The 27031-nt window shown below is 37.9% G+C and overlaps 1 long non-coding RNA gene across 1 annotated transcript in view; it reads right to left on the bottom strand.

Moving 5' to 3' along the window:
* Positions 1 to 11824: 11824 nt before the first annotated feature.
* LOC120617107 (uncharacterized) overlaps positions 11825 to 27031 on the bottom strand; it is a 44573-nt gene continuing 29366 nt past the window's right edge. Inside the window, exon 3 of the long non-coding RNA XR_005656772.1 lies at positions 11825 to 14600. This is a non-coding gene — a long non-coding RNA (uncharacterized LOC120617107). The remainder of the gene's footprint in view (positions 14601 to 27031) is intronic.

Genomic DNA, 27031 nt, shown 5'->3' with positions numbered 1-27031 from the left:
GGCTGTAGGCTTGACAAAACTAGCAAATTTGGGAATAGCTATTGAAGGCATTGGAAGAGGTTGTTTTACTTTTTATAAACTAACTTTTTGGATTTGCTGTAGCCTACCCACCTTTAATTAGGGGGAGTTGGGGACGGCTACTAAAGTGTTCAACACATGTGTTTTCTCCGTTTTCTGGGAGGGGACTTAAATGAATTTCTGTTGGTTTCTATTGTTGTGGAGCTCAAAAAGTAAGCCAGGCTCTTGTAAATCTGACAAGGATTACAAATATTCATCAGGCATCCCAACAAAAGAAATGCAGCAGGAGCACAAAGCGATGGAACAAATGAGAGATAGCAACAGGAGGGGGAAAAACCTAGCAACCAGCAAATAACATCATCCAAATTCATCCCATGCAGTCACTGGTGGTTTAATAGGGAAGCAAAGAAAACTAGGTTTGATGAGGCTTTGTGGCTTAATAAAATGTCTTTGAGGACTGAGGAAACAATGTATACAGAGCGTTTTGTGTTCCTTCATCTTCAAAGGCATGAGATTAAGGGAAGCAACTTTTCTTTCTCATGTACGACAATGTATTTATCACTATTTGCTTATATTCTGAAACTCGAAGAGCACGTCTCCTTCCCGTTGCCCTGCCAACCCTTCTCAAGTACGAGAAGAGTTCAGACACCAATTTGTGTTTGATTTTTATACTTCCTATTGAAGCTGACCAAAATAGAAAAGCTACCCACTAATGACAGTGAATGTCAACAATGTCAACAACTCTTAGAAATGAGAAACAGGCTATGGAATTCAAGCTATCTAAATGCCAGGGATGTAAGCCTCAAAAGTTGTGGTAAGTAATTTTATAAATAAAAGCTCATTTTTAACATGCCTGTGGTACGTACGCCAAGTGCACCACTTGGAGACTTCATCACCAAAGTTGGAAAAGGCAGGAGTGAAGCTTCGGGTCCCCATTCTCCCTGCCTGTCCCTGCCTGACTAGAGGGGTTGGGCTTTTACATTTTGCAAATAGAGTCTTCAGGTAAGATTGTGTTTGAGCAAAGAATTTCACAACTAAAATTTTTGAAAACGACTGCACTAAGGAACAAACAATTTAAAGGAATCCTTTGGTGAATCCTCCCCTAAACCAAAGAACTGTTTTCATTTCTTGGACAAATGTTTATTGAATATCTCCTGTGTATGAGACTCTATTCTTTGCACTGTGATGTTATAAAGAGGTTAAAGGTAGAGGAGAGAAGGGGAGGGAGAATAAAGAGTGATTAATTGATGGAATTAGAGGGGTGAGGAAAAGGGGACAGTCTTATCTGGAGGAGTAAAGCCTGTCTACTACAATGAAAGAAAGGATACAAATGGTTTGGGGAGTGAGGAAGGTTGAATGGAGAGGTAAAAAGCTCAAAATGTGAGCATTTCCTGCCTGGTGGTTGTTATTTACTTCACAAATAGTTCTGCTGCATTTATTCTACATTCATCATTGATTACTTACCATGTGCCAGAGATTATGCTAAGTGAAGGATATGGAGATGCAGACACCTGAGCTTTCTTCTCGGAAGCTTACAATCTAGCTGAAGTAAATACATGGCTATAATTAGGATAGAACATGTGAAAACCTCTAATAAGTAGAATGGAAAATAGATACTCTGCATATACAGAAAAGACCAACTTTTACATAGTTGACCAGCCAAAATCAAGATGAGGTTTGCTCTAAATTTTGAGGATGATTAGGCTTTCACAGACAGAAGCAAGGCTAGGACATAGGAGAGTTCTGCTTAATGACATGGTGATGATCTTGTGTATATCACATACCATCACAGCCTATGCTTCTTAAAATAAGGCACAACTCTCTGCCAAACATATTATATCATTTATTGGCACAATAGTCTTACAAGCAAGAGATTACTGTCACCATTTAACAGATGAAGAAATCATCTCAAGGAAGGAAAATAACTTATTCAATGGCACATCCATAATAAAGGGTAGAACCAGGACTTGCATTTCGGTCCGTTTGAGTCCAAAGTCTATGTTCTATTCTCAGCACCGGACCGTTTCTCTTCATGGATCCCTCTCCATAATGCTCTTCCTGCCCTTCTTTCTCTGAATCTCTCAGCTCACTTGCACATGATCAGCATCAAAACAGCTTGTTTAAGAATAATTTCACAGTGCTATCAGACCTTTATCACTACAGCAAATGTGTACTGAAGGAGCATATATTCTCTTTCAAACTCTAATAGGTTTCCACTTGTCCAAACCAGTGATTACCAATTCTCTAACTGAAAAGGTCATGCTGGAGCCAAATTCCCACCAGGCTGTGATGTAGCTCTGAGCACCCAATGCCTAACACAGAGGAAGACTCTAGCTAATGCTAATTGAGATGAAATTAATAAAAAGTGGAATATTCCCTTTGCTTTGAATGAATGCTCTGATGAAATTAAGTGTAGAAAGATGTCCTGCCCAGCCAACTCCCTGTATCTTAATAATGTGATTCCACAGTACTAATAACTGATGGTGTTTGTATGTTTCTCTATAAATTGACCTGTTTGTGTTTTAAGCTCCAACTCAAGACCCACCTTTTCCATTTCCATTTAATTGGTATTTATTTCATTCTAATGACCACCTGTGAAATAAAATGCATTACCCTCATTTTTCAACTGAAGAAACAGAGGCTGAGATATTTTTATGATTTCTATCAATTCACTCAGCTAATAAATGTTGGAGACTAGATTTTACCTGAGGATGTTTGATTCTAAGACTGCAAAGAAAGTTTATAAAGAAATCTTAGAAGAAATCTATTTCAAGAGAAACTAACTGACCACTTCTTTTAAGAAAAGGGTACACATCTGTAAGACCGGCAGAGAAAGCCACTTTGCTCTTGGCTTTGCCCATGGAATATAAAGAGATGTGATCACAAAGACAATCTCTGCAAATAAAGTTGGAAGATCTAGGACACCTGATAAAATAAAATACCAAGATTTAATTTTCTACCAATACATCATTAATCTTTTAAATGGATTATATAAGAACTTTATTACACATAACTCTAGTCCTGAAACCTCAGATTTACAGAAGCTAAAATTTCCATAAAATATAAAATGTGAATAATTTAGATTACATCCTACTGTACAATAAATATAAATCCCAGACAGGAAGAGATCTATAACCTCATGACATTCGCAGAGCAGCTTTCCCTGGCAAAAACTTTGCTGACTCAAGCAATTCAGCCAGAATTCTAACAAAGCAAATGGTAGTTCTCTTTGGCTAAAATGTCTTTCTTACCAAAACAGTTTTTAGAGTAAGGCTATAGAGTCAGTCTGTCTGGTTTTAAATTCTGCAGCTGCCACTTGAAATCTGTGTGACCTTGGACAATTTAAGAAGCCTCTCTGTGTCTGTTTCCTCCTCTATAAATTGGGCTAGAATTGCTAATAGGCTCAAATGAAAATAATGTATATAAATTAATTCGCTTATTTCTAGGTATGTAGCAAGCACCTTATAAATATTAGTTTTCATCATCATATGTTAAATATATATTAGCATATCTTCATATTGTCCAAAACCTAGGCCAAATTCTTTATCTGTCCTTTCATTCTACTGGGCTAGTGGCAGGTGAGGCTCTATTTAAAGCTATGGCCTCCACAAAGATTATCCTTAGAATCAGAGGCAGGAATTCAGAGGACCCTCGCAATCCTAACATATATTTTCAGTTCTCTCAACAAAAGCAGCTCCACAACAAAGTTGCAAAATTAAAAGACACAGGTGTTTTTAAGGTTACCATTTATTGTATACTCACCATGTAGCATGTGCTTTGTATATATTATTGCAAAAGCTACGATCCTGCAATCCTGCGATTCAAAATAATTTAAATTTGACAACTGAGGAAACTGAATCATGATGATATTAAGTCTTAGGAGCCAGAAGGCTAACCCAGGCCAATCTCACTATATAGTCCATGTCGTTTCCACTCCATCATCACACGGTATGTGTTACTCCATCCTTCTATTCCCCTGTCCTACCTCTCTCTGATGACCCCACTTATCCCAGAGCCTATTCCTTCATGGAATCTCGTGGTAACGTGATCCTCTGGCAGGGATCTGACTTGCCTCTCTACAACGCATCTAAACTTGACTGCTCAGTGTTCTATTCTTCCTTCTACATTTCTTCTTGCAAAAAGAATAAATTCATTTTTTGCTGGGGTGTTAATAGATATGAATAACCTAATAATAACCTTTTCAGAATAATAAGAATGATAGCTAATATGTTCTTGTTCTTAAAATGTGCCAAGCATATTCTCAATACTTATATGTGATCTCGGCTTTCATGAAACCATTTTATGGTTGTTGAAACTAAGGTTTCTTAACTTACTGCAAATCAGAACTTAGTGACTGTCAGTCTAGAGGTTGCCAAGTACCGCCTCACTCCAAAACCCAAACTTATAGAGCATTTTACTTTTAATTGTTGAGGTGCCAGTCAAAACTTGGACAGAGGCCAATGTTGTTTGGAAAATGGAGATGTAAGGGTGACTTCTTGGCCCATGCTTAAATCCACACAGTCAGCAGTGAAATTGGTTTTATCATAAGTATCATTTGAGTTTTCGTTTGGTCATTTCCTTCCCATTCTCAAATATTAACTCAAGCATCAAGCTCCCAAAACATATGCTTTTCAAGATGACAACACTCCTGAAACCAAGGAAAGAGTCAACACCTCTCAGAACTTCTGACAATTCCAAATGTCCAGAGCAAAGGTTAAAGAGGGACATGTGTCCTTGGGATGATGGAAGGACTTTGGATAAAGATCGAATGATGAGTTCTCACAGAATTTGTCTGATTTGTTAACATTTTCTTAACCAGATTCTTTGCCTAAATATAAAAAGTAAAAAGATGGGGAATTTAAAAAAAACTATATGGAATGAAGTTAGAACCTTAAATCAACAGTGCAAATTGTGCAGCTCCCCAAAGAACATGATGATGATGTTGCAGGTTATGTCGGCGAACAAGAGCTACTGTTTGGAGAGACTCATGGACATGGACTATAGACTAGTGGTTACCAGAGGGTAGGGGGTCGGGGAGGAGAGGGTGGTAGATGGGATAAAGGGAAAAATATAGGGGGGCAGGGTGAAGTGGGATCAAATATATGGTAGCTGAAGGAAACTAGACTTTGAGTGGTAAACACACAATAGAATATACAGATGTCAAATTATAATGTACACCTGAAAATTATATAATTGCATTAACCAATGTTACCCTAATAAACTTAATAAAAACTGAAAAAAATAAATAAATAAAATAGCATATCTCAAAAAAAAAAAAGAGCTACTGTTTGGGCTCTTTGAAGCAATTGAAATGATTCAGTTGATGATGTTTAGGTGTTTATTTATATAAGCTATGGCACCTACTTGAGATAGACCTACAAAGACATTTTGATAGGTGACAAATTTTGTATTATGAATTTGGATCTGATGTAATAGAACAAACGCAATCCTGAATTTGTAAACCCTAAGAATCTTCTCTTAAGAATCTTCTCTTCACTCTACAACCATCTGTAGTATGAATTCGGTCTTGATTTCTTCATTTGTCCCCAACTCACAGGGTCACTGAGAGACTCAAATAAGATGAGGTATAAAGGGTGACTTCTTGGCCCATAGTTAAGTCCACATAGTCAGCAATTTGGGTGCACTGAGAGTGCTTTGTAAACTCTAAAACATCACAGAGATGTAAGGGATTATCATTGTTGTTATTGTAGTAGATACTGTAGACTCTTCCTAGCTAGCAACCTTCAGAGTCAGAGAAGAGTGCCTGGGGAGGATGGAGAAATACAGGTTTTTATTAATTCATTTAGGCTTTGTGCCAATTAAAGTTTAACTCTAGAACTACTTCCTATAATTATGATTTAGCAATGCCAGAAACAAATACAGCTATCAAATTGAACCACTTGTACGGAAAACAAATTAGTTCATAAAATGTAGCAGATTTTATCTCCAAATTGAAAATTTGGCCTCAGTCAATAACAAACACTAAGTCATTTGACTTTTTTCTCAGTAGGGCAATTTTGGTTAGCTGGCATTTTTCAGAGGAAAAGTAGCCATTAAGAGAAAAGTAACAAAATTAGGAGGAAAAACATATTCCTATATAGTATCCAAACAAGAGACTGTTTAAGGTATTAACATTTTCATCTGTTTTTTAAAGACCGTAATTCTATCTGGTCACTGATGCCAGTGATTCCAACAACTGTAATTTGTAAAAGAATCACCATGCCTTCCATCATGCATTTTTATTCTTTAGTACTTGGCAGCAACCCACGGGTCTCCATTTTACATAAGAACCTCAAAACTTTTGATCCAGGAGACCTTCAGAATCACTGTTGGAGATCCCAGTTCTGCCAACTCAAACTAGGTTCCTGTCTAGACCAGGGTAAGGCAGCTATCAGAAATGAATGAAGCAAGTTTGGTGGGGACTTTGGTGAATGAAGGAAGCCATGCTTCTCCTTCAGGATCATAAGTCAGTTTTTGCCCCAAAGAAATATATGTTCAGTTTTCAGGTGTTTCAATATTTTAGAAAATGCCAAAAGCCTAAATTATTATGGGTGCAAAATACTATGATTCTTAAAATGTTAGCTCAACACTTAAAATAATATGTGGATTAAACATATTTGCAACCTACACTTAACCAGGGAGAGGCTTTCATACCACTATTTTAGGCTGGAATTCTTGGCAGGTTATAGAGTATGGGAATGAATGAATGAATGAATGAATGACATGCTAACTCTTCAGGATTTCTGAACTTATCATGCTTCTAAAGCAAAGATATATCTAATACTTAAAGTAATTAAAAATGACTATCCCATTGTTTTCAGTGAAGGGAACTATCCAATAAAATAGCTGTACACTTGCTCATTGTAGACACGTCCTTTCCTCAACAGTAACATTTTATTTTGTTTCGGGTGCAGTTGTCTACCTATCTTTCATGGTGCAGCTCATTGCATTTTTAAAAGATGTTTTTTCCAGGAGCTAATTGAGCTTTATCTATGTGAGTGAGCTAGAATCTGTCACTGACAGCCTGCAGAAGGCCATTTCTTCAATTGCTTGAAAGAACTAAAGAGTCAGACATGACAAACTGCGGCTCGGAATACCTGGCAGCAAGCCCATTAGTGCTGCTGTGCCAAGATGCACTAATAAATTACAGAGAGAACACAGACTCACTTTATTTCCATCATGAAACTCACCACCCTAAAACCAAGAAAAAGCTTTGATTTTTTTTTTTTCTATCATAGTTTGTCAGGGCCTTTTGGAAACAGAATGCATTATTTATTTTTTACAAAACATAATTGCTGGCAAAACCACTGTAGTCTGTAAAAACAGCTTTCTTTTGTTTCTTGTATGACTTCTTGAGAAACAGACCTTAGGCTTTCTTTATATCCCTTACTCTCTGCCAAGAAGCAACTGTTAACATAGCAGCAACTGTAGCAAATAAAAAATCAAACTGTGCATTTCTTTCCAACCCTGTTTTATAAACTAAATCCTATTGCCTCAGCAGTCCTTGTACATAATCTATGAGACAATTGACTTTTTCCTAAGGTGTGGAGCAAAAGTACCCATTTTACTGGAATATTCTTATCAACCATTGATTTAAAAGATTAAGAATAAGTGGTGAAAGGTATCTGCCAGTATCCTGGAGATCTGTTCTGTTTAGCTTAGATTAAATCCTCCCATAGGCAAAGCAGGCCAGATGGGATTCTAGGTCTTCAATTGGTGAGTTTCTGTCTAGATAATTTTCTGAAGTGACTGATTCTGCTGTCCTCATCCCAGTTCTAATATTCATTTCTGATTCTAGAGCATTACTATCTCACAGATTTTGGTGTTTAACTTTGTTTGGTCCTAGTTGGTTGAGACAGTCCTTTGCATCATGAAATCACTATGGCCAGGAGGAGGGAATTCTCTGATTGGCCAGCCCAAGTGGAGCAGCTTTTTGAGGGACAATGGTGCAGTGGGGAAGGGTTGGTTTCCTAAATGAAAAGTAGGTTTCTATTGTAGGATAGCAGGGAATGGAATGTAAGCAATGAACAGTTCAATTTAAGTCCACTAAAAATCAGTTTGGGGTCCAAAATGTGAATGTGACTTTCAGACATTCCGAAGTCCAGTCCAAAGTAAAAGTTTACGCAAATGTTTCTGAGAAATGGAAGCCTCAAAGGAATGGATGTAGATTTCCAAGAGATCTTTGGCATAGTTAAGAATATTCATTTGGAGATAAGATTTCTTGTAACAATTGCAGACACAGCCTCAGTTATTATTTGCTCAGATGCTATAAATATTATCAAGCTGAAAGAGATGGGTGGGCAATCAGAGGACTTGAAGCTTCTTCTCCAGCTCATTCATCACCAGTCATTCATTTGATGTAGTCCTCCAAGAAAATCATCTTGACAGTGAAAGAAGTAGCTGTTCAGCTAACAGCCTAAATCACAGGGATAGTGTAAAAGTGGAAATTCTCCAGTTTCAGGGAGGTAATATCTCCAGGCGCCAATCCCCAGGGAGAGCAGTAACTCAGTTACAGGGAGGTGATATCTCCAGGCGCCAGCCCCAGGAGAAGCGCAACATTCCAAGCTGCAGATGATAAAACTGTCTACTAGGCCCTGTTTGATCTGAGAGTTCCCCGGAAGCACAGCATTTATCTTTGTACAAAATGTTAACGGCTAACTTCTGCTTCTTGTAATCTGCTTATTCAAGGATGTAGTAGGAGGCTTTATAAGCTGCCTCCTCTGGAAGCTCGGGGCTGATCTCCTCTAACCCTGCGTGGTAGAGAGTCAGTCGCCGGCCGGCCGGCTAATAAAGGCTCATAATTAATCTCAATTGGCTCCGGGGGTCTTAGAATAGTTTGCGCCATAACAATAGGAGGTAAAGATTCTGCGGGTGTTCCTGCGCTCACCGCTTACCGCACTGACAGCTCGCCCCGTGGAGTCACTGATTTGGACTGGCCACAACTTTGGACTGGCCACACTGAGATTATTATTAGCAAGTTCAGTGTGAGTGTTCTGAGCTGCTCTGGGTTGAGACTGGGATGGAAAGGAAATTTTAAAAAAACATGATTCTGGTACTCATACTTTTTGACACACTCATAGTTCAGAATATGTGCCCTTTATCATTTATTTCCATCACATACAAGACTTTTCAGATTACTTTTGCTGCAGCGTTGAGAGAGAACAGCTCAACCTACTCCCTAGGCAAGGTTACTCAAATACATTTCCATTAAAATGAGACCTTCACTCCTTGCTACCTGGTTGCCTTTTTTTTCACTTGGCTGTTCCTCCTCTGAGAAACGCTTACTCTCCTATGGTGTGTGTAAGTCTGAATTGGCAGCTAGAGGAATACAATCAAAATCTAGTATTGTATATGTTCTTCCAGTCATCTCTATTCACAGCTGCTCCTTTTATCATCTGTTATCAATTTTTCCCTAAATGAGTGCCTCTAAATACTGTTACCCTCTTAACTATGTTTTTCTAGCTGATTCAGTCTTTCCTTCAAAAAAACATTTATTTTTCACCTTCTTTGCATCGGAACTACACTGGGCATTGAGAATAAACAATATATTGTTTAAGTCAACCAACACGTATGCGCAAGGCATAGTTTCAATATCCTGAAGATCTCATGGTCTGATAGGGAAGATAGGCAAACCAGAAGATAATATAGCAGAGAAAGGAAAGTGATATTATGCTGAGCACAGTGTGTTTTGGGAACACAGAGTGGATGCGGGATCTAAGCACACCCAGAGACAGCGATGGAGAAGAGTTGTATTTTTTCGCTTTGACTAAACCATATTCACTGTGTGGCTGTTTTCCAAGCATCTGTTTAGAGTGGAATGGAACATTTTATACTGGAAAAACTCTTCAGAATAGAGGTAACTCTTATTCTGAAGAAACCTAATTAACTCAAACCCGTCACAGTGTTCTCTTTCACCTCATACCTGCCATCCCTTTCACCCCCAGCACTAACAGTATCTATGGTGAGATTTGTTCCTCTGGGTCCCTCTCCTGTATCACCTTCCAGGATGACAATTTAGGCTACAACACTCAGAAAAAGTAAAATAAAATTATTTGGTTTGTTATCATAGAAATAGTTGAAATAAAATATGAAAAATATCAAAATCTCATTGCACCTGTTTTTACAACTAAGATTCATAGCTTATCCTGTGAGAACTTGAACATGGAAATCTTGTTTCTCTTGCTTCAAGCTCTAATGCCACATGATTCTGGTCTATTGCAATCGCTGAAGTAGAGGACAATGCAAGTGTCAATCTGACTGTTGTAAATTTCTTATAGTCTCCTTTTCTCCCAAGAACTGAGTCATAGCAGGATAGAGCGAGGGTTACCTATTCTTGCTCAATATCTATACAATCCAGGAAACTCCAAGCCACACTAGGAAACATGAACTTGCAGATTTAATGGTTTATCATTCTGGCACATCCCCATGCTACCCGGGCAATCTCGGGCCAGATAGTAAAATTCTCTAAGATTTAGTTTCCTTTCCTATAAAATGTGGATTGTACTGAGCTGAATGTGGCCCCCAAAAAGATATGTCCTCACCCTAATCTCTGGAACCAGTGAATATTACCTTACATAGAAAAAGAGTGACTATTATATAGCAAAAGATGTGGCTAAGTTAAGGGTCTTGAGAGAGGGAACTTATCATGGATAATCTGGGTGGGCCCTACATTAATTACATGTATTTTTATACGAAAGAAGCAAAGAGATTTGGTAGGGACAGACACACGGAGGAGAAGACACACAGAAGAGGAGGAACCAGCGTAACCACAGAGGCAAAGATTGGAATGATATGGCCATAAGCCAAAGAACTCCTGGATCTACAACAAGCTAGAAGAGACAAGGAATGCATTCTCCCTTAGAACCTTCATAGGGAGTATGGCCCTGTTCACACTTTGATTTTAAGTGGCCAGAAACTATAAGAAAATAAATTTCTGTTTTTTTCAGCCACCAAGCTTGTGGCAATTCATGACAGCAGCCACAAGAAATGAGTATAGGGTTAATAGCCACCTAGCAGAGATAATGTGAAGATCATTGAGAATGTCCATACAGACCTGAAATAAAATGGTCACTCCATAGATAGTGATTAGTAGCAGTAGTAGTAGTAGTAGTAGTAGTAACAGTAGTAGTAATTTTTCCTGTCCAGGTGGCAAACATTCAAGTGTCAAAATTTTAAATACTGACAAAATAAGCCTAACTTTTTTAATGCTTGTAATAGTTGAATAATAAACAAGTGACCCCAATTCACTTTCCCTGCTTCATCTTCTACAACATATCTTATACTTAGGATAACTACACATCCAGTTTGCCTGACATGTCTTGGGTTATGACTATTGTCTTACTGTAATTACAGATAGCTTCCTGTTTCATTCTCAAAGCGGCCTGAGTTATATAATAAATCATACGGTCAGTCTATCTATACACCAAGCATGCTGGAATAATAATTACTAACAATTGTTATATGTGTATCATGAGCCAGGAACCATTCTAAGCATTTACCTTGTATTTATTCACTTAATTCTCACAAATTTCTATAGATAAAAATACTAACTTTATTCCCACTTTACCCAAGAACACATAAATAGTGGGCAGTACGGTTGATATTGGTTCCTAGACCAACAGAATTTACACTTATATTTAGTCATAACCACACTAATTTCGTGCCACTTTATTTCTTGACAATGATCTAAAAGGTATTTTACTCTCACACCACTTTGCATTTACTGATAGGTTCTCACCTATCAGTAAAGGGCTAAGTCATTGCTATACATTCCAATCAATGATGATAAATCCCATATGCTGTTTATGATTAACAATAGTATGAGTGCTATGTTCTCAAATTATTTTCTAAATAAATTAAAGCAGAGTCAAGGTTATCCCTACAATCACACAACACTAGCTTAAGATCTGAGTGATAAAAGAAAGAAAGAGGCTAGAGCTGTAGTGACAATGAACACACCCATAATAATACATGGGAACACCAATGAATCACGTAATTTTCAGTGGGAAAAAAGGTTGAAAATTTTCCTCATCCTATTTCCTTTGTCTAAGACATCTCTCTCTATGAATCTTCTGTTGGATGACTACTGTTCTCTTCAGTCTAAGATATGTATGTCCATGATCACCTCCCTAAACACCTGTGAAGCATAAACAGTTCTCTCTTCAGAGTATTCATTGTTAATAAGTCATGTTTGCCATACATCATACCATCTATGTTGCATAGGGATCTAGATGCTGTCCTGTCTCCCTAGCTTCCCTGCAGGGATTTTATCTTCCTCTTTTCAGCACCCCAAACATTAACAAAGTTCTTTGCACATAGAAGAGGCTCCCAAGATGTTAGTTTGTGGGTTGGACTGTGTCCTACTGCAGCATGCACATTTCTTTGGCCTAGGCTGCCATTCCATAAACACTTTGCCCACTAAATGAACAGTCAGCATTCATTGGTGAGAATGTGTTGAATGCCCACTGTGTTCCATCCAGGTAGGGAGCTAGAACCTGAGACTACAGAGAGGAACATTATCATCTCTTCCTAATATATGAGGAGTCATCAGTAATACCTGGAAGAGGTGATACCTGTATTCAGTGTACAAGTTTAGAAGGACTTACTCTAGATCTATGACACTTGAGATGTGATCCGCAGATCAGCAGCAGCAGCATCGCCATCACCAGGGAGCTTGTTAGAACTGCAGAATGTCAGACTGCAACTTAACCAGGCTGCCAAGTATTTCATAAGCACATTAAAGCTTGACAAACGCTAATGGAGACAGTGAGATAGTGTGTGAAAAGGCAAGAAAGAATGATTACAGGTGGCTTTTAGGTGGGCGCCATAAGTTGTTCCATGCAGCTATAGAGAAAAGTGCAAATTCAGGAATGGGAAGAGGTGAGGCTGGAAGAGTAGGCAAGGTCAGGTCTTCAGGGGCACTATCTGTCATTCTGGGAGTTTGAATTTTATTGTGAAAGCTGTGAGGGTTCGCGGAAGATTGCACACAGGAGAGTAAATGATCACACATGTTGTGGAAACATCACTTGGATAGCTGAGTGGAGAGTGGTTTGAAGGGAGCAGTCTACAGGAAAATATTAATTAGAAAGCTGTTAAAATTTAATTAACAATAGCAGTTGTTAGGGGGGCCGAGAAAAAGAAGAAAAGTATCAATACATACTAAGAGAGTTGGGGGTTTTTATGTTCATATTCATTTGCTCTTTAGGCTTAAATATTTTAATTTTATAGCCTTTGCTGTGATTGTTACTATGCTGAAGAACCGTACTCAATTTTGGGGTTACAAAAATGGAGAAGCTATTACCCCAGCCTTGGAAAGTTTACAGACTCTCAAAGGAGAAGGTAGACAAAGAGACCATTAGCAAACTATCTATCAGTCAAGAACAAGTACTGTAGAATCACAGAGGTGGTGATTCTAAGAAGTACTAAGTCCTGACTGAGCCAATAAAGGAAAGCTGCGGAGAGTAAGTTTCATATGGGCAACTGAATAAAACATGTTAAGAGGGAGGCAGCATATCTATCATGGTTCAAAGCATGCATTCTGGAGTCAGACTGCTCGGGTTTGGATAAACTGGCTCTCCCATCTAAATGTATCTGCCATATATGACCTTATGCAAAGTACTTAATCTTTCTTGTTTTGTCTTTAGAATAGGGAAGATAATAAAAGGCCCATCTCATAGAGTTGTCATGAGGCTAAATGAGACATGTCAAGTTTATAGCACAGTGCCCAGAATCTGGTAAGCAGTCAAAAAATGTTACCTATTACTGCTAATACATATGAGCTGAATTTTGAATGATAAGGTGGTGTTTTTCAGAGAGAGCAGAGCTGAAAATAATTCATGACAGTGGGAAGTGTCTGTGCACAGGCAGGGAGACATAAAAAAGAGTCTATCAAGACTGGAGAATGGATAAGACATTCACAGTAGTTGGAGTAGATGGAGGGTGGTCAAGGAAAGATGCTGGAGCATTAAGTTTGGGGAATATGCAAAAAGCCTAGGATGATATTCTCAGAAGCTTCCATTTCATCTCAAGGATAACAGAGACATGGATATTAAAGAGTGCTATGATGGTGTTAATTTATTAGGGAGTATTGAAAATGGAATAAAATGAGAAGAACCTGGAAGCAGAGTGAACTATTCAGAGTGTACAACAACAATCATGACAAGAGATGATGATCAAAATAATGTTAGTGATAAAGTGGGGTATGGCCAGATTCAAGCGACATCCCTGAATTAGAACTCCTGGGCTATAGTGAGCAATTGGTAACAGTATGACTATGAATTTTCTGTCCAGTGTGACAAGAATGATGATGGTGAAGCATCTCACCATGTGTCAGTTAAGCTTAGGGGTCAGCTACAGATAACAGAAAACCAATAATGGCAGTATTAGCAACATAGAAGTTGATTTTTCTCTCTCAAGTAGCCATCCAGAGCTTATAATTCAGGACTGAAACGATGCCCCACGATGTGAGGGACCAATCCTGCTTTTATCTTGTTGATTTCGTGCAAGGACTCCCTTCCCAAGGTCACCCCATGATTCAGTTTCCTGCACCAGCTCCAGCTTCAGCCATCACCTCCTCATTCCAGCTGTCAGGAAAAAAGAAACGGATGAAGAAGGAAGAGTGCTTTCAATGGTAGTCATTTCAAAGGGGTTTCTAGAAGCTTTCACATGACACTTTTGCTTACATTTTGTTAGAAAGAATTAGTGAGAAAGCCTGAAAAAAATAGGTAGAAATTATTTGGGGTGGCCATTTGCCCAGTTAATAGACATTCTATTGCTATGTTAGAAAAATATAGTAGATCCTGAGAAATAAGAAGCAATCTCTATCTCAACAAAACATGGAATGGGGAAGCAGAAGCAAATTTAGCTGAGGAGAAAATAAAAATTGAGGTAGTAATGGGAACACTCCATGAGAAATACCCAGGAGACAGTGGGAGACATGTCTCTAGAGATGAGGAGAGAGATATGAAGATGTACATAGGAGGTTTACATTCTTTTCCTACCGCTTCCAGTTGTTTCGTGGTACCTAGAAAGCAAGGGTACACCCACCCTGTCCCACAGTGTGACACCCTCAGAACAAAGATCAATAAAGTCCTCGAGTTGACCTTATATTCCTAATGGACTCTTCACTGTATTTCTTGAGTTAAGAATTTAGGACCTCAGAGATAAAGCTATATACTCATTCCAGGAAAGAAAATAATAGACCCAGAGTTGATTAGTTATAAGTAAAAGAGACATTGGCAACTCGAGAAAGTCCAGAGAATAATTCATATGGTGAAAGGTCTAAAAATCAAGTGAATGTGGCACAGTTAGAGGAATCCTGAGAAGAGGGTAGCTTAGCAAGATTACAAGTTTCACATATCAGAAATATGGACGAGAAATACATTTATCTATAAAATGGAATCAAAAGGAAGAAGTTACAAGGAAGCAGATTGAGCCTAAAATGAGGCAACATTTCTAATACTTGAAAAATAACCTATTGAAAGTGTTTTTTTTTGTTTGTTTGTTTGTTTGGTAAAGTAGGAAAATAGGAAAGCCACGCTTAATGTAATAAAAACTACATAGCATCAATCAACATCTTTCATAACAATAAAACACTAGAGGCATTTTTATTCAAGTCAGAAATAAAACAAGGATGCTTATTGTTGATACTGCTGTTTGACATTTATTCTGTGAATTGTAGAGACTGAAATATGACAATAAAATAAGATGTATAATCACTGGAAAGGAGGTGACAAAAGTCATTATCTGCAGATGATATGATTTATATTTTACTCAGAAACCCCAAGCAAATCAACTGAAAAGCTATTTAAACTAATAAGAGTTTAGGAAGATAGCCAAGTCCAAAAAATGTAGAAAATCAAGAGCTTGCCTATATATCAGTAGCAGTGAATTAGAATATATAATGGAAAATGATCCCATTAGTAATGAAATGATCGATATCAATTTCCTGTAATATACCTAACAGTTTGCTGTGTTAAGCACGAGGGCACTTAAGCAGAGTGAAAAGAATCCATCTGATGCCCCAAGTTCTCATTATCCCAATGAGAGTTATGCTTAGACTGGGCTAGGCTCCAGGAGAGAGCCCCTGGCCCCATATCACCTCACTTATTTATAAGGAGGAGGAGGGAACAGGGAAACACCAACTGACTGTGAGATGATGTGAGTTACATGTGTTCTGGGAAAGTCTTATTAGAAAAGGCAACAAATTGAGTTATCCTAAGCTCAGCCAGGAGATCTTAAAAATAAACACTGTCTTTACCAGCTAGAGATATTGCTGTCCTATTGTTGATCCAGCAGAGGCTTGCTAATAGCAATAGCAAAACCACCAGAAAGGAGAATGAGACTGCCTCAAAGGCCATACAAGGGACAAGAATTTTGTCCTTCCTCACAAGTAACTTGTAAGACCTCCATTAAGGAGAAGAAAATTTTTTCTATGAGATATTAAAAATATTTTAATAAACATATTCATGCTATTTACTCACTCATTCACTGAAAAATATTTTTTGAGAATCTACTCCACTGGTCACTGTCACAAATGCTGAGTGTATGTACAATGGAGAACTCTCATGGGGCTTGCAGTTTGGTGGGAAAGACAGTCAATAAACAAATAAAAACTATGGCAAGCATTAGAAATCAAATAAATGAAGAGCAATGCTAAAGAATAACCCAGGGATGGGGCAGGGAGGTGGGCTACTTTAGATAGTCTGGTTAAGTAAGAGAAGGCAACATTTATGGTAGGACTTGAAGCATCATCAAAAGAGCCAGGAAAACAGTATTTGAGGAATAAGAGAAAATGCAAGCAAAGGCTCTGAGTTCAAAAAGAGCTAGAAGTGTTTCTCGAATAGAAAAAAAAAAAGGCCAATTTTATTAGAGATCAGTGGGCAAGGAGGACGGTGGTACAAGATGTAACTGGAGACATAAATGAGGATAGCCTTGGAGACTGTATTAAACACTTTGGATTTTATTTGAAGAGCAATGGGAAGTCATTGATGAATAACAGACGAATGAGTTACATTATCAGATTTATGCTTTTAAAAAATTACTCAGGCTGCCGCATGCATGATGGAACGGAGGCCATTAAGGACAGGATCAGTAGAGAACAGGAAATAAACAGGCATCGCTTAAACTAAGTGCAAGCAAGGGAGACAGAGAGAGAATAGATTCAAAAACTTGCTGGACATAGAGTCAAAGGAATTCTTCAGAATTAAACATGCATGGTGAGAGAGAAAAAGAAGTCGGGAAGATGCCCAGATTCCTGGCTTGAACAGCACAAATCTTGCTGAAGTGGCTAAGATTAGACAAGGAAGAGCTTAGGGGAGGGAGCTCAAGAATTCCATTTTGAACATAATATATTTAAGGAGGTTGTGAGATGTCTAGTACACATTCAATAGTGAGAGCCTAAACTTCAAGGAGAGGTTTAAGCCAAAGATACAAACGGAGTTCTCAGGGTATCTATGGTTTAAGCCAGGAAAAGAATTAAATCACCTAAGACAGTGGCACCGAACTGAATCATGGCATTTGCCATATCTGTGTAGCACATCTATGTACTTTATTGACTTAATACTTTTTCTAGAAGTCTGCTAAAATGTTCGTTTAAATTCTCACTTGAATCTCTTTCAAAGAAATAATATCTGTGAAATCTCCCGTTTAATATGGTAGCTATGTTCTGGTTAAACAAACATCTAAGATCAACTTTCATTCCATCAGAAGAATGAAGATCGTAATTCAGGAAATGTTGACATGAAGAAGAGGAAATGTTGGGACAGAATATAGGAGAACCTAGGACTGAATAGAAGAACTTGAATATTTAGAGCTGGGGAGAGGGAGAAAAACCTGCAAAAAGTCTGCTAGGACTGAGCAGCCAGAGAGTAAGGACATAAACCAGAAGAGTGGGTATAGTAGATAATGTGTAATGTGTGTCACCCAGAGCCCCATTGAGGACTGAAGGTCTTATTCCTTTCACTCAAGAAATTGCCCAGGGCTGCTGTTTTCTAGTGAGAGGCAGCAAATTTAAAAGTCTGCCACAGAACTAGACAGGAAATGTAAATGAATGAAGCAGGCCAACAAGGAGAATGGCAAGCACGTACCAAGCACTTGTAAATGAGACTGCCACAGTTCAGTCACGTGAGTCTTCCCAGTTCCGAAAGAAGCTGGATGTAGAGATTGGTTTTCTGTGAAATTAATCACTTTTAAAAGTTAGCAACTGTCGGGGGAGGGGGGAGGCAGATGGGTTAAAGGGGGTCAAATAAGTGGTAACAGAAAGAAATCTAACTATGGGAGGTGAACTCACAAGTGTAAAAATATATATATTTGCCTTACTGTTAAAGTGTATAGCTGAAACTTATTGGATTTTGTTAACCGATGGCAACATAAAAAATAAATTAATTAATTTTAAAAAAAGTTAGCAATTAATTCACTAAACACACACACACACACACACACACACACACACACACACACACACACAGTCCAATGTAGAAACAACAAAACTTGCCTGTGCTCTTACCTGGGGCTAATCCATTCTCTTGCATACCTGAGGGCAGGCCAGGTTGTGCTGTTTAGCTTTAGATCAGTGATTTCTAACCTGTGGCCTTTAAATCTATGGCTGCCGTTGTATGTTTATCTGTTACATTTGTTGAAAAGAATTAACTATAAGAAATAAAAATTAAAGCTGTTAGCAAGAGCAAGAACACTAAACTTGTAGGACAGAAAATAGAGGAACAAAGAAGATGATAGAAAAATGCCTAGTAATAAACAAAGAGTGTGTGAACAGATAAAGAAATTAACTTGTAAACATATTTTTGCTCCAAGTTGACATTTTTTTTATGTAAACGGTTATCTTTATTGAGATTGACATACTGGGCTGTCTAATTGGAATATCACCCAAACAAGACCAAAAGTCTTACGAAGGAGAACAACTTACCACCATGACAGTTCACTAAAAAGCTCTTCTAATTGAACTCCTGTGTCTCTCTGCTAGAAGAGACGGGAGGGAGTGGCCACAGCCTTGGGAGATGGCAGGGCAGGGGACAAAAGTACAGCATCTCGAGGACTCTGGAGCGACGTGGACAGAGTCTAGGCCTTCTCCCTTGCTGTTCCCCCTGTGCTTTGCTTAAGGGCATGTGGCAAATGATGGTCTTTCTAGCCATGATTATTATTAGTTACTCAATATTACTCTTACTGGTTATTAATCCCAACCCTCTTGCTGGATATTTAAAATAGGTTCTAACCAGCTCAACAAATTTGTGATTGACGTTAAATTACCTACTTGTGTTTTTAGAGGTGACCAGATAAAGAAAAAAAGGACTCGCCAGGTGCCAGTGTATACCAAGCACTGGATACATGGATATCTGGAGACTCAAAATTATGAAGACACGCCCCTGTCCAGGAGAGCTTCCATTCTAGTGGCAGGGTATTCATTTAAGCATGACGACAGAGAGGTTTTTATCTCCCACCTCATCCTTCCCCCAGTTTCTATGTCCTTCCGGTAAGAACATTCCATGGCACCAAGCCTGGTATTAGTTATACATTTGTGATTTTCAAGCTCTGGAACTGGAAATATAGTTAATTTAGTATCTGCCTCCCCATCATGCCCCAAGGAGTTCAGATTCCAAAAGGGTACAAAAACTCCTGGCGGGTTTCTTATGATCACCCTGGATAGAGCGCCCTGCCTCTTACCCCTCCTCACTTTACTCTCCATCCCCAAAGCCTGACTTTTTTTAGTCACTGAACTATCAGCCTCAGGGCCTGAAAATCATAACCCTGGCCCTGACACAAAGCTCTGTTCACAAAGACTGTTCAAAGCCATGGAACGCATTGGCTCTTTCATAATTGTAATAGATATTGAAATGAAGCACATTCTATTCTCTCCACAGGGAGAGTTTTTTCTTTTTTTCCCTTCAGTTCAAAGACTTCTCCTGGTACTCTGATAGCATAATAATTTGCTTTTCTTTCTTATTTATGCATGCTTGTGGACACAAACCCCTCTGTTTTTGTCCTATTTCAATAAAAATTATTGACACAAACCTTACAATGAATGGCTCTGATATAACTGATTGTTCTCCCGTTGAGTAATAATACTCATAAAAAGAAATGGAATGCACAAGAAGAATCAGAGAGTGGGCAGAAATTGGAATCGTGGAGGGAAACTGTTTAGCATTTATAACTTCCATAAACTTAACCTTGTATTGGTGTCAGCTACTTTATAGTTTTCCAATTTACTTTTTAATTGAGTCCTTTTTTTTAGCCATGTTTGGAAGATATAACTCTAAGTCGTCTTTCAAACCCATACCACTTTAGTTCAGTTCAATTGATCGTTCCTTGTATTTATTATTCTTGTACCCAACATCTATCACTTTCTATTTGGCCAACTGCAAATGCAATTTACCATGCATCAAGCCACTTACACAGCAGATCTGCATTAGTTAATATTTTATTTAGAGTGATTCTTTCCATGCTGGCTGTTAGCCCTGATCACTGCCATCTACCATATTATTAAAGTTATAAAGATAGAAGGAGTGACTCAAGTAAACTGATTTATTTGCTGACTGTAAAGTTTAAGTATGTGATGTGAGGCTGTTGTTAGAGGAACAGAAATGTGAGTTAATTGAAATAACTTTGGTCCCAGACTCTGCAAAAACTCTACAGATATGTAAAAATTGTCCTTTCGGGCTTCCTTTCACTGTGGTCTCCTGGAGAAACCCTGGAGCAGAGAGATCCAGTTCAGGCTCTGCTACCCACATGCTCTGTGACCTAAGGCTCTTTTATCTAACATTGCCTTCTGTCCATTTCCTGGTCCTGGGATGCCCAGAGAATGCTTCCTGAAGAGAAGTTTTACTGTCATTTTCTGAGTAGGTGAATAAGAAAAATTGCTCCATCCACAAGGAGGGGAATCAAGTGAATTGTAGAAAGGGAGATGTGTAGAGCCAGGGAACAGGGAGTCTTAAAATTCAGGAAAAGACAGTTCAAGAAACTGAGGGTGGTAACAGGCAAACTGGAAGTGGTTTAATTTAGACACATAAGTACTTAGCTCTATTTAAAGAGAATAGGCATCTGTTGATTCTGAGTGTAGCGGCTGCATTCAGAGGACTGGGTGAAAGCTAAATGGGAAGAAATTTTCATTCAGTATTTAGTTGGGTGCCGAAGACACACTGGTGAACACAGCAGACACGTTCCCTCCCCTCTTGGCACTCACTGTCAAAGGTTTTCTATGCAAAGGAACCATGGAGATGCAAGTTATTACCATTGTTGTTGGTGTAGTTGAAACGACCTCAGTCCTCATTATTCCAGCTAGAAAACACTAAATTCATTTGAGGTTCTTAAATAAGTGCCACTAAAATAGGCTTTGCTACTAGGAAGGTGCTATTTGACCAGTCTCATTTTCGGAGATTTTATTCAGCTATTCATTCAGCTTATAATTTTAATTCTAATGTGCTCACTCAGAACATGCCACTATTCAATATTTTTAATTCTCAGTTAATTTCTACACAGATTAAATAAATATATTTTTAAAAAAATAAATATTTATCTGAAGACACCGCTAATTTCTGGTTATATTGGCAAAGTCCCACTTAGACTTATTCATTCTTCCTGTATGTCCATAGCACTATCCATATGTACCTATTATACAGATTATCGGATTGTATTAGTTATTTCTACTAGCTCTTTGAGGACAACAATTGTCTTAATTGTTTTTACGTCACTGGCACCATATGTAATTACCAAACACCTATCATGTGACAGGCTCTGTGGAAACCACTGGAGATACAGAGATATACAGATGAGTTTTTTCCCCAGCTCATAATCAAAGGAGACAGACATGTAAACAAATAAATGCATTAATGTATTATGAGTGGCATCATTTAGCATGTGCAAGGCAGCAAGTATTAGAAAAGTCAACACAAATCGACTTTAAAAATAAAGAAATTCTCTGCCTTTTCTATCTTTATTTCCCTTCCATCTCATGTTCCCTTCACCTCCCATGCCAGGACAGAAATGCTGGCATCTGAAGAAGCAGAGTGATGAGAGAGCATGGTGTGGAAGGGGCAGGAGGAAATTGAGCAAATAAATTAATTGACAGAGCGAATAAGTAACTACATTGAGGATAATGAGAAGGCAGGTTTCTCACTGTGTGAGAAGGTATTTTACAAACATGAGAAAAAGAAAGCTAGAAAAAACTCAAGTTTTAAGCCCCAGTGTGAACTTATATGCTTTTTAGTATACACGTTCAGGTAAATATAGGAATAGTTAATGATATAATGATAGAATAATGATATAGATAAATAGATATAAACATACATTTCTAACTCTATCCTGTGAGAGAGTCTAGATGCAGGAGCATTCTGGTAGCAATGATCACTTTGAATACCTAGATGGTAGTTTCTAAATTCTACCTTCCACTAAAGTCTACTCACAAGGAAACATGAGGCAGAGCCACAGTAAGGGTCATACTATAAAATGAAAGATATTTATTCTTTAAAAATAGTAAGGACATGAGAGACAGGAAAAGAATGAGGAACTGTTCAAAATTGAAGGAAACTGATGAGACATGACAATTAAATGCAAACATGTTCTTATATGAGATCCTGTACCAGAAAAGAACAAGAAGCATTACTGGGACAGTTAACCTGTATTAAAGCTTGATCCTTATTGCTATTTAAAGATCCAAAATTAGAAGACTACTAACTTAACTATTTTTCAAACTTGCAAAAGTCTAGTTACAAAACTTACATTTTACCCAAACATTTTGTTGCCTTCATATAGATGAACAGCCAATAAAGGATTCTTAACTGACACATCTGATTTTAAAAAGACTGCTCTCTGGACATTATCAAAGCCTCACTGTTAATGACAATAAAATGAGGTCATATTTATATTGACACCCAAATTACAAAGGCTTAGTACCTCCATCTGCCACATTTCAGCCCAAAATACATACAGCTGCCATTCCTTCAGTTTTTCATCAGGTACCCAGGCTATGGCCCTTGGACATGATTGGCTGTAGCTCTAGGACCACACTGGAGGTTTGAGAAGTTGTGTTTGTCTATTTCACTCAAGCCTAAGTCTCACAGAGAATCATCCTTTGATTCTCTATAGCATTCAAAGTTTAGGCATAAGAGAAGGAAATAACATTACACTTAGCAATGGATTCTTACTACTAGATGTCATACTCTAAAACCCATAGGCCCCACGCTTATTCCCAAAGGTGTCATCTAGAGTGTCACCCTGCCTTGCTCCCAGCCTGCTTCCAAAAGGCAGACTTCACCTCTTCCTCACCACTATGTGTTCCATACTTCCCTACAACCAAAGTCCAGGTCCGTCTGCCCTAAAGCTCAGAGGAAAATGAGATTTCCCTCCCTCCAGCTGTTGGCCTAACTTCTCAATTTTCTTTTCTGTCTCTGGATTAGTCAATTCCAGAATAATAGAACTAACTACATGAGAAAACTGATCCTAGCCTTAACCTACGACCCCAAAATAATATGCCCTGAAATCTCAGTAAATTCCAGGTTATTATTACATGTGAAATAATGTGTAGGACTTTGTTATGGGCTGAATCGTTATTAATATGTTAAAAAATATTTATATGTTGAAGTTCTAATGGCCCAGTACCTCAGAATGTGGCTCTATTTGGAGATAGGGTCTTTAAAGAGGTACTTAAGTTCAAACATCATCATTAGGGTGTGTCTTAATCCAATATGATTAGTGTCCTTACAAAAGGAGGAAATTTGGATATAGATGCATACAGAGGAAAGATGATGTGAAGACATGGAGAGGAGACAGCCTCCTACAAACCAAGAGAGGTCTGGAACAGATCCTTCTTTCAAGGCCTTCAGAAGGAATCAACCCTGGTGACACCTCCATCTCAAACTTGTAGTCTCCGGAACTGTGAGAACATAAATTCCTGTTTTTTAAGCCACCCGGTCTGTGGTACTTTATTACAACAGCTGTAGAAAACTAATACAGACATTAAGTTTGAATCGTGTCAGGCTAAGTCCAATTTCTTCATGGTCTTTCTTCCACTGGTAGGTAAAAGATAAACCCTTGAGTCTCAGTAGTTTCACATTTTCTGCCAGTAAGTACTAACAGAAATGTGGAATTTTCCACAAAAATAGTTCAGAGACACAAATTATTCTAAATATAAAATTTACATATAGAAAAAAATCATTTTCCTAACCCCTCTCCCATTCTCCACCAGGAAAATAAAAGCCAACAAAGCTTTCAAGAAATGCTGGCTCAACCATAAACAGCCATTTGTATTTCTAGACAAAATACTATGCTTCTCAGTGTAAAAAAAATCTACCGCATAATTTTAAGCAAGTACTTTTACAAATATGTAAAACATATCAAAGGAGTAATATGCCCCAAAGAGGAACTCAGATCTCCATCTCTTGACAAAAAGAAAAGCAATTTCAAACTTTAAAATAACAACTAAGCTCACTTTCCCCTATCAGGGAAGAGCTGAACTTTATTCAGGGTGACAGCCTCTCCTTCCATGGGATATTACTTGTATCCAAATTATTGATGAATGAAATAAATGAAACAAAAAGAAAAAGGAGGGAATATATTTCCTTCTCTGCTAAGAGAGAAAAGTCACACATCCTCAGAACCCAGCTTTCCCAAGGACCAGTTTATTTCTATCTGAGGCCATTCTTGTTCCTTGTGTCTTCCCCTCCTATCATGTTGCATCACTTCTATTTACTCAGTCACCCACATCTTTCCCACTTCTCTCCCCTCTCTTGCATCATTGTCTTTTCCTTTCCTGCTACTATGTAAATGACATTCTTCTGTTCTGAGTTGGAATGCTCTATTTTTATGGATTCAAAATGACAGAAAAGCCATCAACAGTGTTCAGAGGCTGGTAGGTGGACCAATGGTGGCAAATAAGGTCATGTTAGGGAGTCTACAAATAAATTTTTAAATTGTAATAGATTTTTAAAGTTTAAATGTACATTAGAAAAAATAGAACTGGCACATCAAATCTTTAAATCCTGACATAAATGAGCAGACGGAGGAAGAATTCTGAAGCTTAAGAGAGTCTTCCAGGTGACCTTGAAATCAAACCACATTAGGTTTTATAAACCTAAGTGCTTTTTCTGACACACTCAACCATTGAAATAGTACAGGTCTCCTTGCTATAAAGTCTCACAGCACTGTGTACCTCTCCTTTACAGCACTTAGCCCAATTATAGCTCGTTCTTTGTGCAACTGTTTGTCAAGTGATCATCTTTACTACTGGACTATTAGCTCTAGACAGTCCCGCGACTGCTTGTTTATTACTGTATCTTTAGCTCTCAACACAGTCTTGGTACATATTAGCATTCCTTAAGTATTTGTAGAGTAAATTAGTAAGAAATAAATGGATAAACAAAGCTGGCCCTGATTAGATGATATATCCATCACTTTCCTAAGAAGATTTCTGAACAAAAGAAGAAAACCATAATCTGAGAATTGGGCTCACCAAAAAACAAAAAGTAAACGAATAAAAAAATAAATAAAATAGATAAAAAGAATGAGTTAGTGCATAGTATAAGGAAAAGAATAATGGGTGCAGAGTTGCAAGACCACAGTCTGAGCCTTAACTCTACCAATAACCAACTGGTTGAGTAACCTTTTATTTTAATCTCCCAAGTTATTTCTCCTTTAGGGACCCTGTTTCCTCATGTGCAGAATGAGTGGGTGTTCCCTAAGACATGTCCCTGCTCTAGGTGCTCTGCAATGAAGTCGGCATAGTTAAAGAGTTTCCTTAAGGCTGTGCCTTTCTTTTCCTGTGATGCATGTGTTCAATGACTATTATTTAGGATTAAACAATTCAGTCAAACAATGCTATTATTGGTAGAGAAATTTTCAAATATCTGGCTAAACAAGGAACATTTAAAGTCTAACCAATGGGTTCTGCTGGTAGGAATATAAATGGAGCAGCCACGTGGAAAACAGTTTGCTCTTCCTCAAAAAGTTAAACATACAACTAATCATCACATGACCCGGAGATTCTATTCCTAGGTATATACCCCAAAGAACTGAAAACAGTACTCAAACGAAAACAAGTACATTAATGTTCAAAGTAGCAATATTCACAATTGCCAGAGGTGGAAACTATCCAACTGATAAATGGATAAATGCAATGTGATTATACCCATACAAGGGAATATTTTTCAGTCATAAAAAGAATAAAGTACTGATACATGCTACAATATGAATGAACCTCAAAAACACGCTAAGTGAAAATAGCTATATATACACGAGGTCACATATTGTATGACTCCATTTATAAAAATATCCAGAATAGCGAAATCCATAGAGACAGATTATAGGTTAATATGAAGGACGGAAGATGAAGGACTGACTCCTTTACTGGATACAGAATTTCTTTTTGGGGTAATGAAAATGTTTTAAAACTAGGCAGAGGTGATGATTACACAGCCACTGAATCACACACTTAAAAATAGTTAATTTTATATTATGTAAATTGTACCTCAAATTTTTAAATCCTATGGATTCTATTTTTTCATAGACAGTAATCTTTCTAAAAATAGTCACTTGATATCAAATAAAAGCTTTTATAAATCTATAAAAATTGATGGTAATAATTTTAGGTAAGGATGAGTAATCTTCTACCCTTTCCTATAGCCTTCTGAGCTTTCATTTAAGTTGTGGTCCTTTATATCATTACAGCCACCAAAATCTAAAAATATTCAAGTACTGCTCATGTGCTCAGATGCATGAACTTAGAAAACCCTTCCTTACCTGAGTAATTCCAGCTAAGTCCAATGAAGTTCTCAATGAATTTCAAATGCTTTATTCTACGAATGCGACTAACATTAACAAGATTAAAAACTAAGTTAAAAGGATCCAAGAAACTCATTACTTCTTGCACAAACATAATAAATAAATAGTTCAAAACTCCAAATTGGTCCCATATTCCTCTAGTTGGACACACAGGAGGTCTGCATGCAGAGCTCTAAAAAAGTACACGTAAAATCTCCAAACTTAGAAAAGTCATGCTTCTGACTGTGAA

This window comes from Pteropus medius, unplaced genomic scaffold (genome assembly GCF_902729225.1).
Source record: "Pteropus medius unplaced genomic scaffold, Ma_sr-lr_union100, whole genome shotgun sequence".
In the NCBI taxonomy this organism is placed as follows: Eukaryota; Metazoa; Chordata; class Mammalia; order Chiroptera; family Pteropodidae; genus Pteropus; species Pteropus medius.
This window is presented reverse-complemented; position numbering and strand designations above follow the sequence as displayed.